Here is a 14,931-nt window from a genome sequence, read left to right on the forward strand (position 1 = left end):
CCCCCCCCCCCACACCCTTTGAATATGCTACGGATCCAAGTTAAACAACATGTTCGAATTTAGATCATTTTCATCTAATTGTGTTTGTTTGGCGACCATATTGCAATTGACCGTGACAACATGGCTTACAAGTTGGACTCACCAGCGTACATGTATAACAAAATCATTTTCTTATATGGCTTCCACTGCCCTAGGATAAACACAAGAAAAATATTAATTCAAATGTGACATGAATATTTATTTTTAATTCTACTACAATGACTACTATTATTCAAAACTTGAGTGTCTGACTGCTATGTGACCTTTGGTGTTAATATTTGTCAGGGTCGGAAATATAAGGAGGCATTTGATTCGCTGATTGATATGCATAAATCAGCAGCTTTATCACAATTACCTCAGATGCATACAAAATCCTGTTCCTATATATTTTGCATAGATTTTTAAATTGATTGGTGATCAATTTAAGGATTTTTAGAAATTTTAAAGATTGTAAATCATCTAAAACCGAATTGTTCTGATTTTTGCCTGTTTAGTAGTAGTCCATCCTATTAAATTGGTCATAATTTATCATACTGTATGCAAGGTAATAAAATCCATAAAAATGGTGTTTTACCCAATATTTATTATATGCTGCATAATAGTGTACCTACTTTAAAAGTATGGCTTGCCATAACAATCATATTGCTTTGTGAAACTCTAACTTGGTTAAATTGAAAAGGTGATGGAATAAAATAACAAAATTAATGATAATAATAATGTATGATTAAACTACTTTTTACTTCTTGACAAATATTTTTACTTATTGACAAATATTTTTACGTATTTACAAGTGATTATATTTTTTTTATTGCAATATTTAACTTTTAGTTTTAAGTGTTTTTATATATCTTGATGTAATTTGGTAACTTTATGTTTTTGACGTTTGTAATGTTTTTCTTTTTAACTGATGCTGAATAAATATTTTGCAAGATGTTGATAAGATTGAGATTTTGTTAGAAATTGTTATTTCTCATATTTAAAAAAAAGAAATTCTATTAGTACTGCTCTGCAATTGAGGAGAATCTAAACTTTAAATTGGTCATGCCATCCTCGTTTATTACAGCTGTGCAATGTGAACACACGAAATACAACAGCTTGCGTAGATCACTTGTTGTGATTGTACTCACTATTCCAAATCACTGTAAACAATGAGTGAGTCTCTATAAGGACGGTGTAACAATTCAAGAAGTACTTCTTTAAATTACTGAGAATCAAGTATGTGTTTGAAGTTGTACTCAAGTTTTTTTATTCCAGAATAAACTGTTGTGTAAAAGCCTACAAGTTCTGTTTACGAACCACTGCTAAGGAAGATAGTTCATTTTTTTTTGCTATGTGATGATAGCCCTGTCTCTTTCTAATCACATCTTCCTCTAACCTTGGGTAAGTAAATTTTTTAATATTATTATAATTTAACTTCATTAATAACAGTTTTTTTGTTTTTTATTTAAGATTTGTTTTGAATCATTTAAACAACTATTGCAGATTATCTGTAAATACTTCAATTAAGCTTCTCCTGCAAATGTATTTTTTTGTGTGAATTGATTTAGAGAAATACCAGTATATAGAAATAGCACAATTTCTCTAAGGCAGTATATTTTGTTGTCAGTTTGAAATGTGGGAATAATCTGTAATGCAACAATTCCCCAGTTTTACTAGTAAATATGTCCTGGATACATAATAAATTGACCTGAAAAAAATGTTTAATAGCTTAGTACTGTAATAAATTTAAATTGAATTTTAGTAGTAACTTATGCGAGACTTTCTCTATACCTTGTTTTGCAAACTTATTTTTTCAAATATCGTCAGAGGAGAGTGGGAAAAAATAAAATAAAAATTTGTTTTCTTACTTAGCAAATAACTTTGCCCATCCAGATGGAGGAAAATAAAAATAAAATTTAATTGGTAAATGTAAACAGTGCAGTAGTAATGGGTGGTTAAATGCTTTAAATTTATATAATTTTTATTTTTGGAGATTTAAAGGCAGCTTGTGTGTAATAAAAATAAATAAAAAAATTATATTTTTTTCTAAAATTTCTATTTTTAAGTGCCAGCGGGTGTGCTAATTGGCCAAAAACATAATTTTATTTTTATTCAAAATTATCATTTTTGGTGGGCAGCAGTTCACTACAAAGTATAAAAAAGTCTTGCCTTAACTAATAAAAATTCAAGCATTGAATTAAATTTTAAATTCTAATTTTTATCTCCACATGCATTACACCTTTAATCTCTCATTCATTTAAAATTTTTATTGGTAGAAAAAAATGTTCAGTAGAAAAGTAATAAATTTAAATTTAATTCAAGTAGTAAATTAATTCAAAAATAGTCAGCAATTTTAAGATTTTATCTTATTAGTATATAAAAAAATTATTATTTAAACAAAATGTTAAATACATTATTATGACCGTTATAACCAACAGTTGGGAGCCAATTTTTTTAATGGATGTTCATATCATGAATTAACACTTGTTTTATATGGTAATATTTTCATTGGTATATCAACAAATAGATTATTATAATATTAAATTGATTATTCTCAACTCATTGCCATCTGGACTTAGATAAATATGTTTTCCAGTTTTGTGAATACTGCCAATAGAAATTGTTATTTAATAATATTATATTATTGTGTATTTATAATAAACGTTTACTATTGATTTGTATTTTTGTATTGATAATGTAAAAATATATTTGTAAATGCCAACTAAATTAAATAATTTCAAAGTGAAATAACTTTTTGATATTGATCAATTGGTAAATTAAACTAATTTAGTTAATTACAATTGTTATTTTTTTCATCAATATTTTAGTTAAGAATGTGATCTTTTTTGTACGTTTTAACTTTCTGTATTGTTTTAATAGATGTCTTATGTAAATATCATGCAATTCAGCTTAGGTAAAATTGAATTGAATTGAATTATTAATTTGTAGAAGAATATTATCAATGGAGATATATAATTAAAAAATAAAAGGTTGGGATGAATGTATAGGAAAAGTAAAAGTTGTTATTTCTCAAATACGATATACATAGGCCTATATGAGAAATAAATTTTAACAAGTTAAACTATCCATATATGTCCAGAACTATAAATAGATTTTAAAATAATGAAGTTTTTTAGACATTGTCATATTTTAATTGTGTAGAAAAGTGTTTTCATTTGAAAACTAATCACTTACTGTCAAACATTCATTTTAAGAAATTCAAATATTGAGTTTGAGAGTTCAAATTAAGTAGCTCATATGTAGAAAGTATTTGCAGTAAGGAACATGTGTACTTAATATAGGGTTCGCGTGTGTTTAGCCTCTTGACATAGTTTGTGTATATAACATTGAATATTAATATTATCACAGCGCAAGAGGAAGGCAAAGTTATGGTTTTGATTAGGGTGGGTGGCATATCAGAAATAGCATATTGATAATAGACAGTTTGCAGCTTGATATGGCTAGCTGTTATTAACGATACTTTAAGTCATGTCCAGAAATTGTATTTTCCAAAAACACATGACATGCCTAAATATAGTCATGATGACATCACACCATGACCATATATAGGCACATTATGCAGTTGTTTTTTGTCAAATTATGTCACTGCCACTCTAGGGTAGTATTTTTACAAATAAAATCTACAATTATTTGTTTAAAACAAATACATTTCAGACCGTCCATGAGCCAATGACGTTAGCATGAGGTGTGGAGTGGCAACTTCTACTTGTTTTTTTATCTCATCTCTCAGTGCTTGATAATGCATGAATGCCATATTCACAGTGTTAAGGCAGCTAATTCGATACTAATTTGGTGCAGGTTTAGTGAGAGAGCTACCATAAATACAATAGACCTACACATATCTTTTTGTGGAATACTGTATTACTGTATATTAATGCGTGAGGTTTTGGTCCTTAAGAGTGAGAGGTTAATGAGAAAGACCTCAAATGCATGATTTTCATGCCTTATGTGTGAGACTTGGTAGGTCTAGACTGAATAATATAAATATTTGTATTCAATTAAATTAATTTAAATTTCATTCTATTGCCATATAATATAAACAACTGTACTATTGCTAGGCCATAAAATGTTAAATATGCTAAGAAAATGTAGGACGTGAATCTTAGAAGCTTCATTAATTAAACACGGCAGACTTTTACATTTACATCAGAATGAGATAATAATATGTTACACCCTGTTGCTTTTCATGTTCTGCCCACTTTCTCTAATTTATTGGCTTGACCTTTTGGTTATCACCCTGGAAGTTGATTAATATCATGATATTATGTGTATCATATTTAGTAATAGTAATAACTTAATATATTTATTAATTTAAAGAAATTTACATCTATAATAATTAGTATATTTCTAAAGATTTATTGGTGCACAATTCAAAGCTAATAAAATATTTGGTTTCTGAATCTTGGACAGCAAATTGTTTAAAAGTAATTTAAACATTGTTCTATCATCAAAAGTATGTTTGTTTTTTTTTTTCCCAACAATCTGTAGCTTTGTGGTTGGTGCTGGCCTTCTAATCCTGGGGTCCTTGGTTCACATCCTGTTATTAGTTTGTTCAGATTATCAAAGTTTCTTTTGACAAAATGCTGTTTGATGCCCATATATAGTCATGATGTGCCTATATATGGTCATGATGTGATGTCATCATGACCATATTTAGGCGTGCCACATGTTTTCATCAAATAAAATTTGATAGTCTGGACAGGGCTTTTATATACCAGTATGTTGTTTCATAACGAAATAACACCATATGCTGGACTCATAAATGTAGTTTATTAAGCATCGTTTCATCCTGTCATTTGCCTGTGGGATTGCTGTTGAGTGTGAAAGAAATATATATAATAATGTTTTTCAATTTTTGATTTCAAAGGTAATAAATTCTTTTTTATTATGAAAGTTTAATTTAAAATTAATATTGCATGACATTGTGTATGTATTAATCGATTTTATATAGCCAGGCAGACGATATATTAATTTCACATGCTTACAATCTATACTGTATCATGTTTCTGTGTGCTATCGTGATCTATGTTTACATCCGAAGCAGACTTTATTCAAGGTCAAGTTGAAAAGAGAGCAGCTTAGCTCAGTCAGCTGGTGGTAGCCACTGTGTGTGCGCTGAACTGTGGAGATCTCTAGGTCCCCGGTTCAATTCCCATCGCTGCGCTTCTTGTGTTTCAGCTGGAAGGCTGAAAAAGTTACGATAGCGCACTGTCTTTCAGATGAGATGTTTAAGCCGTTGGTCCTGTCTGCATTATTGCCTGTGTGCACGTTAAAGAACACAGTAATATTTGCAATAGTAATGGATTGTCTCCCAGTATACTGCTTAATCACCACCAGAAGGACGCCACAGGGAATATGTTTTCTTTAGATTTCGTGGGTTATCCTTGGTGTTTGCACCGAATAAATTTATCCATCTATCCAATACCCAGCAGTATCGTCATACCATCATACTTCCAAAATCATTTGGAGCTTCTAACGTCCAGTGACATTTGGGATATCTTGGGTTGAGTAATACACGCTTCCCTTCTAATCACGCATCAAATATCGCAAGAAAGTAAACCCAATTTAATCAAGTAGATTGCTGCTGTGAAATTGATATCCCTATCCTATGAGATTTCGCTGAGACAAGACAGTGTCGGTTAACAGGTGTCTATTAATGAAATCCAACCCCCTTCACCATTATCATGTTTCCCCTTACCCCAAGTGAATATTTCCATTTCCTCAAGCTGATGAGATGTAATTGTTATTAAACTCATTACTTACCTTCTCTTCCACATGAATAATAAATTGCGATAACATTATAATTTCTGTGAATTACCAAAGGCTACAATTCTAAAAATAATATTTGTCACAGCTCCTGTTTTCTTTTATAGCTAAGAAAAACTCAATTCCATAAGCCATATTCAGTCTCTGTTGTTACAGTGTAGTTTATCTCCTATTTTAGTATTTTTTAATAAATGCATCTTGAGACAATTTAATAGTTAAAAGTTTAGTGGCGAATCTAGGAATTCAAAATAGAAGGGGGCCCAGGGAAGGAATTTTACAGAAGAGTCAACACCACCTCAACCCCACCATAGTTGGAGCTGAGGTTTGAAATTTTATCATTATGGCACATCTAGATGGCTAGAAATGGCATTCTTATACTTACATTTCAATATAATTTTCTTTTTTTTCAAAATTTTTTTTTTGTATTTTCAAAAATTGAGTGTTCCTCAGCATCCCCCTTCCCCGGAATCCGCCTATGAAAATACAAGACTATCTTTTAAAAATGAAAGTCTAAACTCTATGTTTTTATTCATCTTTTTTTAACCAGCTGTCCCTGGTTGATGGTTTTTATCTAGATACGTGTTTATTCCCTTAACCCAGATACATCAAACTCGCAATATTGTTGCCTAACAGGTGCTTCTGCCGAACCTGTGTTAAGCTATTTCTTATCCTATTTGAAAGCTGAGGGCTATAGTCATTGAGGTAAGTCACACCAATTACAGGCTCTGCGATTCCCTCAATATCTTCTCATTCAAACAAAAGGTATTTTTAAGTTAATATTAATGATAATGATCTGTGATAAAGTCGGGGGAAAAAGGATCAAATTACAGAAAACATAATCAAAACATTAAATTACTTGTTGATGATGATCAAATATAAACTATCAAATATCAGTAAAAATTAATCAAATTAAAAAAAAAAAAAGTTTTTAATGATTAACAAACTTTTTATTATGAAATTTCTTTCCAACCATTGTAGTCTATATCTGTGTCCGCATCAAATTTTCTCTGACAAAAAACTGTTGTATGCCCATATATAGTCATGTGTTGATGTCATCATTCATGCAGGTCACATGGTTTTGTCAAATAAAATTAATAGCCTGGACAGGACTTATGAACAAAAATATAGAAAGCAAATAACTTTTTAACACAGTATTTAAAAAACATAGTGTGTTTCCAATTCCTGACTTTATTACTTACTTTGTGCCACAATTTTTATTTTATTGTTTGTTTTTTTTCAACAATGTTTTATGATCGATGAAACCATGCAGCCGAAAAGCTAATTATTTCAAAGCATACAAAGCGAAGCAATGGAAAATACTCTACCCTAGAATCAAATGCATTTTTATAATCATAAATGTAACAAATCACCTTCGTTTGATAATGATTAATGTATCTTAAGATTGATGCTATAATACAATTATTTTCACCAAGGACGGGATGAAATAGATATGTATTGTCCTCTGAAAATGAAAGAATATCATAAAAAAATAATTTTGAAAATAACTTGCTCATTTTGCAGTAACATGCAAATTATTAACTTGAGTATAGAAATTATTGAATTTAAATGTTTACCATGATTTTTATACTGGATATAATGATAATAAAAGTGACTATCATTTTTTGCTTTAAAATGGATAAACAATATTAAATACACTAATTTCTGTGTTTAAGTTGATTATTTGTATGTTACTTTAAAAATGAGCAAGGTAATATCAAAATGATTTTTATGATTTTTTTAGTATTTTGCATGGAACAACTTTAAAATGTGACCATTATTATTATTATTATTATTATTATTATTATTATTATTATTGTTATAATATGTAACTGTTTTGAATAAACAGAAATGAAAGATTTAAGTGGGCAGAGGCCCAATGCGTGGTTGCTTGCAAAGCAACGCCCACGTACTGTATGCCCTCGCTACTTTCATTCCCAGGGCTCCATTTTTGTGTAGCTTTGGATGTTTGAAGGTTTTCTTTTGAGTCAAAAACTCTGCAAGGGCTATTACAGTAATCATAGGCCTTCTATTATCACTCAGACATATGGTGAATCAGGTCTTTTTCAATACAAAGTACTCAGAACCAAACCATAAGTTACGGTAAATGTAAGAAGGAAAAAACAAGTTATTATTTTGAATCCATTTTTTGACCATCTTAGTAGTGAATTTTTGGTCTGTTTATTATCTTTCATTTTCTTATTAAACCTTCATCATCTTTTTGACTTGTTTAACATTATTAGTATACCTATATTGTACTGTACCTATTATTATTTTTATTATTGTAAAACCAGGAAGATTAAATACACAGTGGGTGCAAAAGCAGCCTGGGGTGTGAAAGTGCAAGTATACCCAGATTCTTGGGGCAGAACCCCTGGTGGGGGTGCAAGGGTGTGAATCCCACTGCAGCTCTAGCACATTTCTTTATTTGGTTGAATTTGATAGATTTTTACTATTTATAACATTTTCTGATAAACTTTTACAAAAATGTTTTTTTCTTATAAAAAAAATGGGAGGGAATACAGCCCTAAAGCCCCTCCCTAAATCCGCCACTTACTCTTTGTTCAAAAACAAAATTAAAAAAAGAAAGCATATTTTCATCCTGAAATGTAATTTGGATATTTTCCAATAATTCTGTTATACCCTATAATAGTTATTTGTAAATTAATCTTGCAGTGGGGAGCTATAAATAAAGCAACTCTGTCTACTTACAAATAACAAATTATGTGCCATTGTGTCCATAGATAATTAGAAAAAAAAAATCATCTAAGCAAGATAAAGTATTGCATTGAAAGAAACCCATCTTGATAATTAACATACTTATTAGATCAATTCTAGCCAATTGCTATGTCGCTACTGATCTGTTGAGTAGGCTGTATTGCTATTAAGTAATTACTTATAATTGTAACAATACAGCTTGGGTGTTAGTGCACGAATACACATCACACCTTCAGAATAATCAATACGCTTTAAGTGTATTTATTTTTGGAAAAGAAAATTGGGTGCTCGCTCGTTAACTGTCTAATGAGGTGATGGAATAGAATAAAAAGAAGGTAAGATTCGAAGCATTTTTCTGTATTTAATTTATTGTGTGTTTGTAGGATGAAAGGTTTGAAGAGAATGCGTGTAAATCAGCTACATAACTGTAGTTTGATATGTGATAAAGACAGCATAGACAATTTTTATGTAATTAGTTTAGAATATGATTTTATGTCATTAGTTTTAAATAAGCAAACTGAATCCAGTAGGCCCAATGGACAAAGAGTGTTCAGGTTTTGCCTTCAAGGGTTCATGAATGATCTGGTTAACAAGTTACGGCCTTTACTATAACACAATTTTATTTTCTGGAAACTTTTTTTGTTTTATCAACACATACTCTTGAGATATAATACAGAGATCTTTGATTGCTCAGAGATAGCCTGGCGGATTAGTAGAGGTCTGTTAAATAAAAGTATTGGATGGATTGGATTTATTCGGTGTAAACACCAAGGATAGCCCACGAAAGTCTGGAAGAAGACTTATTTCCAGTGGGGTCCTTCTTTTGTTCTTTAACGTGCACATGGGGCATAAATGCACACGGGACCAACAGCTTAAACGTCTCATCCGAAAGACGGTGCGCTATGTAACTTGTATTTCAGCCCTCTAGCTGAAATACAAGGAGAGGCAGCGATGGGAATTGAACCGGGGACCTAGAGATCTCCACGGTTCAGCGCACATACAGTGGCTACCACCAGATTAGCCGACTGAGCTAAGCTGCTTTCAAACCACACAAAAGTAAAAGTAATAATAAGTGTGATGTGTACTGCAAAATAAAATATAATGTTTAACATATTATAGTTATAATACAGGTCTTCCTCTAATTAAGGACACTTCCAATTAAAGACCACCTCAAATTAAGGACTATTTTTATGTGGTCCTGTATTAACAAATGTCTTTTATTTTGAGTATTCTAATTAGAGACCAAAGCTGCTAATGACCATGGAAACCCCTGGTCCAAAAGTGGTCTGTAGTTGTTCACCTATCTGTGCTGTGGCTGAAAATAAATAAAATAATTAGAGGGAGATATATTATTTGTATTTGTTAAGAATGCCAAAACTACCTTGAAATATCACAATCTCTATATTCTAATTTCTTTCTCAAAATTAAATACATATAAAGCATTTGTCATGTTGATTACTGAACTGTTGGAAATCAGAAATCTTAAATAAACAAAATTAAATAAATATAAAGCGTGTATCAAGTCATTATTACTTAAGTAATAATTATTGAACTGTTTTAGATTGATTGCTACATCGTCTTCTTTACAGCCACACAATAGGATCACAGATGAGGTCTACAGGACATTATTTTTATTTTCTGGTTTTACCAAATTTTATTGTCTTTTCCATTCGACTTAGATATTTAAGGTATAAACATTTTACTAAATATAAAAAAAGTCTACCAGAACAATGTAAAGGTCTTTCAGAACAATGTACTGAATAAGATTTGCCTTAACATCTGTTCATGTTGGCATGGCTTTATCGCTTTAATATCTTTAACAGAGTAAATAAAATGATTATTATACTATTAGGACCTGAGCTCATGGAAGAGTGATTTGAAGTCATTTAGAATAGATCTTCCTGATGTGCTGAAGCCACATTTTGATTTGTGGGTGTGTCTAGACATCACATGATCAAAGGAGTTTTGTATAAGCTCTAGTTCCGTGACTTAATTCCCTTTTAAGTGTTCAATAAAACTGGTGGTGTTATTGGAAGTTCACTCTATCTTATTGCAATTTGAATAGAAAAGAAAATATATATTGAAAGCATTAAAAAATGTCTTTAATCAAATGCCTTGCAATAAAATTTACATAAAACATTGATGTGATGTCATATTGAATAATCTGTACCTTCCCCAAATACTTGCGGAAGAAAAATCACAAGTGATTCAAGTGGGAATTCAACCCACGACCTCCAGATAACTAGCCTGGTGCCATAACCGCTAGACCACCAAGCTTGCGCTTAGTGACTCGGGGTAGATCTGATCCCAAAATAGCAGTAGGTACTGCAATGCTATGTACAATGTGTTTGTGTCAGGAAAATATCATAGAAGTGATATTTTACCCTACCTGACGTTTTACCGTACTAAATACTTAGAGAAACATTTTAGGCAGATGAGGAGCTAGCATACTGTAGACATAAATCCAGCAACTGCTTTGGTATTATATAAGTGGTTGATGGATATTTTATATATAAGCATACTTGTATGTGGGGAAACAAAAAATCCCCCTTGGATTTACCCCTCCCTGTTCCCAGGAATTTTGGATTTATCCCTGATCTCCTATGATAAAAAGGTGCATTGGTGAATACATAAACTAACCTAGACTCGTGGCTCATTGGTTGATAACAGATAGTGTATTTCCTTAGAAATTTAAATATAGTAAATGTAAAACCGAAGCGCTAAGCACACAAGCTGGAGTGCTCATCTCTGTTTCCTTTGACTTTAAGCCTGAGCTTGTGCAAATAAGCGTGTGATTTACCATTCCATTCAAGAAATGCCAGTAGCCCTGCTTGCCCATTATTCAATTTCAATTTTATTCAAAAATGGAGAGATAATATACATAACAAACATTCACATATATCAACACATTGTATACAAATGCATGATAAAACACGTCAAAATACATACATGAAATCAAACAACTAAAGTCTGTTCAATAAATAAAATAATGAAATGGGTATAAATTAGCCTTTTATTTACTATATGAAAAATTGCTTTTTAGCTTTTTATTGTTGATCGTTATCGTCTTAGTGTAAACAGACCTTTAAACTCTTAAAAGTTGTGATAAACGGTCTTTTCCATTAAAATCTAAGTGGGTATAAAAGCTTTGAGATTTTGAGTTGCTTTTAAAAATTTAAAAGAGACTTATTGTTCTTAATTATTTATATAGAATATATATAATTAATGAAACTTACCTAATTAATAGTAATAATATTATAGTTTTATCATATAATATTTGTAATCAATATTTTTTGCAATGATGTTTATACTGTATTTCTTATTAATTTCTTAATCAAATTTTATCTCTTGAAAATCATTTGTACAGTAGTTAAGTAAATTATATTTTTGTATTGTTCTTTTTTTATTCATTTTCCAAGATGGAATGACCGGCTTGAGAGCCAAAGTTTCTTTTAAGCCATCTTGGATTTTTGATTTCTATATTGTTTTATTGGCAAAATAAAGAATTAAAAAAAAAAAAATCTTATACTAGATGAGTCACATATTCTCTGGCTTGGCTATGATATCTTTGATAAAAGCGCTCTATAAATGACTGCATTATGATTAATATTATTAAACATACAATATATACAGTAAAATATAAACAACTCAGCTCAACATTATTTTATTTATGAACAAATAACATGATGGTTGAATAAATTTGACCATGAAGCTTAAAACTGAGTCATGTATCGCCATGATTTATTAACGGTAGATCTATAAATCATTTCTTAAGTTACTGGTAGCTATCCTGTACAAACATGAAGCTATTTAATTTAATGTCCCTTCCTTGGTAAAACAATTTAATTCAGTTAAAAGTAGATTTATGTTATGTATTGATATGTAAATATTTGACATCTTAGCAGTTTCCAATTTATGAGGGTAGTTTTCAAATTCATAGTTGTATTATTGTTCATTAAAATTAGTTAACATTATAATTTACACTTTTTTTTATAAGAACCAGTAAAATTTTTCCCAGGCTCAGTGTCTTATTTTTTTGCCAATTTCAGGCTGAAAATGTTCTTATTTTGTTCTTAGTTTTAAACACTTTACTTTAGAACGTAGAAAATTATTATTGTACAGCAGTATATTTAATACTATATTATAGGGCATTACACAGTCAAACCTACTGCAAGTAAGGTACGGATAAGATATGTTGGTTTTTCTATTTAAAAAAAAATAAAAACCTCATTTGACTCAGGAATAGATGGTAAAGAATTCCATAATTAGGTGCAGCAACCATAAACGAACACTTCCCACAAGACTTCGAATGTCCATGATGATGTTGTTAATGTTAAATAATCAATTAGATGACATTTTTGATATCATCTAAATATTAGTAATTGCATCAAGCGAATGTTACTTGCATCCATTACTTGGTGTGCCGTGGCCTTAAACCACAGGTGGGCAAAGCGCGGCCTGAAGTTATTTTTTTGCGGCCCGTGAAAACAAATTAGAAACCCTATGTGTGGGGTCCGCCAACCATCTTTAGCTAGGAAACACCTAATTTGTTACGGCCCGACACCGATCATCTGTAAAAAGTAATATTAAATCTGAGAATAAATTGGTATAAAAGCAGTGCATGAAGATTTTTGGAAGCACACTGGAACCATCAAAATTTGTCCCTCGGTGTTAAATAAAAAAAATCACTTTGGCCCTCCGACCGATTTTTATGCCCACCCCTGCCTTAAACAATTTGGTTAATTGGCCTTGAACTACTCTCCGCTCCAGAACAAGTGCCTCCCGTGAATAGGTGCTGCAATGAGGCCCCCAAAAATGTTGCACCGCATATTTTGTCATTTTTGGGAATCATCATCTTGCAGCCCTGTCCAGACTATAAATTTTATTTGACAAAAAAATGTGACATGCCCAAATATGGTCATGATGACATCACATGACCATATATAGGCACATCATGACCATATATAGGCAAATCATGACTATATATAGGCACATCATAACCATATATAGGTATATCATTAGTTTTTTGTCAAATAAAACAGTCTAGACATGGCTTTTGACAGTGTAAATTGCACTTAGCTTCCACTTGACCTGTGAGTTTCTGTCAATTTGCAGGTCCGTAACCGGGGCAGGGGACCTGTTTTTGAACAGTTTACTACTGTGGTATTTCATCGTAACATTTTTCGATTAAAGAAACTGCTGAGTTACTGTAAACTTGGCCTATAGGAAAACCTCCTTCACATGAATCTGGTTACTCGCCTGATTTGTACATTATTAATTGCTTACTCTCATTGCAAACCTTCAGAAGAAATTTACTGCATTTGTTGTGTGACAAGGCAATACTTTGATCGGGCATTTTAAATGTTTTTGACATTTTCGTTTTTAACAAATAACACATGTTGAAAAGCATATATGTTTGTCCAACTTTTCCAAGTTCAACCTAACCGCCAATATACCGGCTTCCTGTAGTCCCCTAGAAAAAGCTTGACTCACTCCGAAGGGCTAATCTGGGGGATTTGATTCATCTGTGCAGAATATCTGGAAATACAACAAAGCCCAGTGAATTATATAGTTCACTGTGTCAATGTTGAGATCGGCCTGTTCATTAATGTTAATAGTTAACAATGATGTCATGCTGTAAGACATTATTTAGTGTTCTACGTACAGAAGACATGAATGTAATTATAACAAGTACTTGGGGAAGGATAAACTATTTGCTATAGCATTTTACTTGTGAATTGTGACAGAGGGGGTAGGTAAGTTTAATTTAGAATACTGACTGCAATCATTGAGTAATTCAAACTTACCTACTCCCTCTGATATTGATAACAGAGATGTGTATAAGAGACAGGCATTATGATTAATATTATTAAACATACAATATATACAGTAAAATATAAACAACTCAGCTCAACATTATTTTATTTATGAACAAATAACATGATGGTTGAATAAATTTGACCATGAAGCTTAAAACTGAGTCATGTATCGCCATGATTTATTAACGGTAGATCTATAAATCATTTCTTAAGTTACTGGTAGCTATCCTGTACAAACATGAAGCTATTTAATTTAATGTCCCTTCCTTGGTAAAACAATTTAATTCAGTTAAAAGTAGATTTATGTTATGTATTGATATGTAAATATTTGACATCTTAGCAGTTTCCAATTTATGAGGGTAGTTTTCAAATTCATAGTTGTATTATTGTTCATTAAAATTAGTTAACATTATAATTTACACTTTTTTTTATAAGAACCAGTAAAATTTTTCCCAGGCTCAGTGTCTTATTTTTTTGCCAATTTCAGGCTGAAAATGTTCTTATTTTGTTCTTAGTTTTAAACACTTTACTTTAGAACGTAGAAAATTATTATTGTACAGCAGTATATTTAATACTATATTATAGGGCATTA

At 31.0% G+C, this 14,931-nt stretch overlaps 1 long non-coding RNA gene across 3 annotated transcripts in view; it reads left to right on the plus strand.

Annotated features, from left to right (window-relative positions):
* LOC117116082 overlaps positions 1-14,931 on the plus strand; it is a 60,398-nt gene that overhangs the window by 18,854 nt on the left and 26,613 nt on the right. For all 3 annotated transcript variants that reach the window (XR_004446677.1, XR_004446678.1, XR_004446679.1), the window contains one exon: positions 1,294-1,419. This is a non-coding gene — a long non-coding RNA (uncharacterized LOC117116082). The remainder of the gene's footprint in view (positions 1-1,293; positions 1,420-14,931) is intronic.

The sequence above is a fragment of the Anneissia japonica genome, unplaced genomic scaffold (genome assembly GCF_011630105.1).
Source record: "Anneissia japonica isolate Jap-2015-1 unplaced genomic scaffold, ASM1163010v1 scaffold287743_len2803612_cov181, whole genome shotgun sequence".
Classification (NCBI taxonomy): domain Eukaryota; kingdom Metazoa; phylum Echinodermata; class Crinoidea; order Comatulida; family Comatulidae; genus Anneissia; species Anneissia japonica.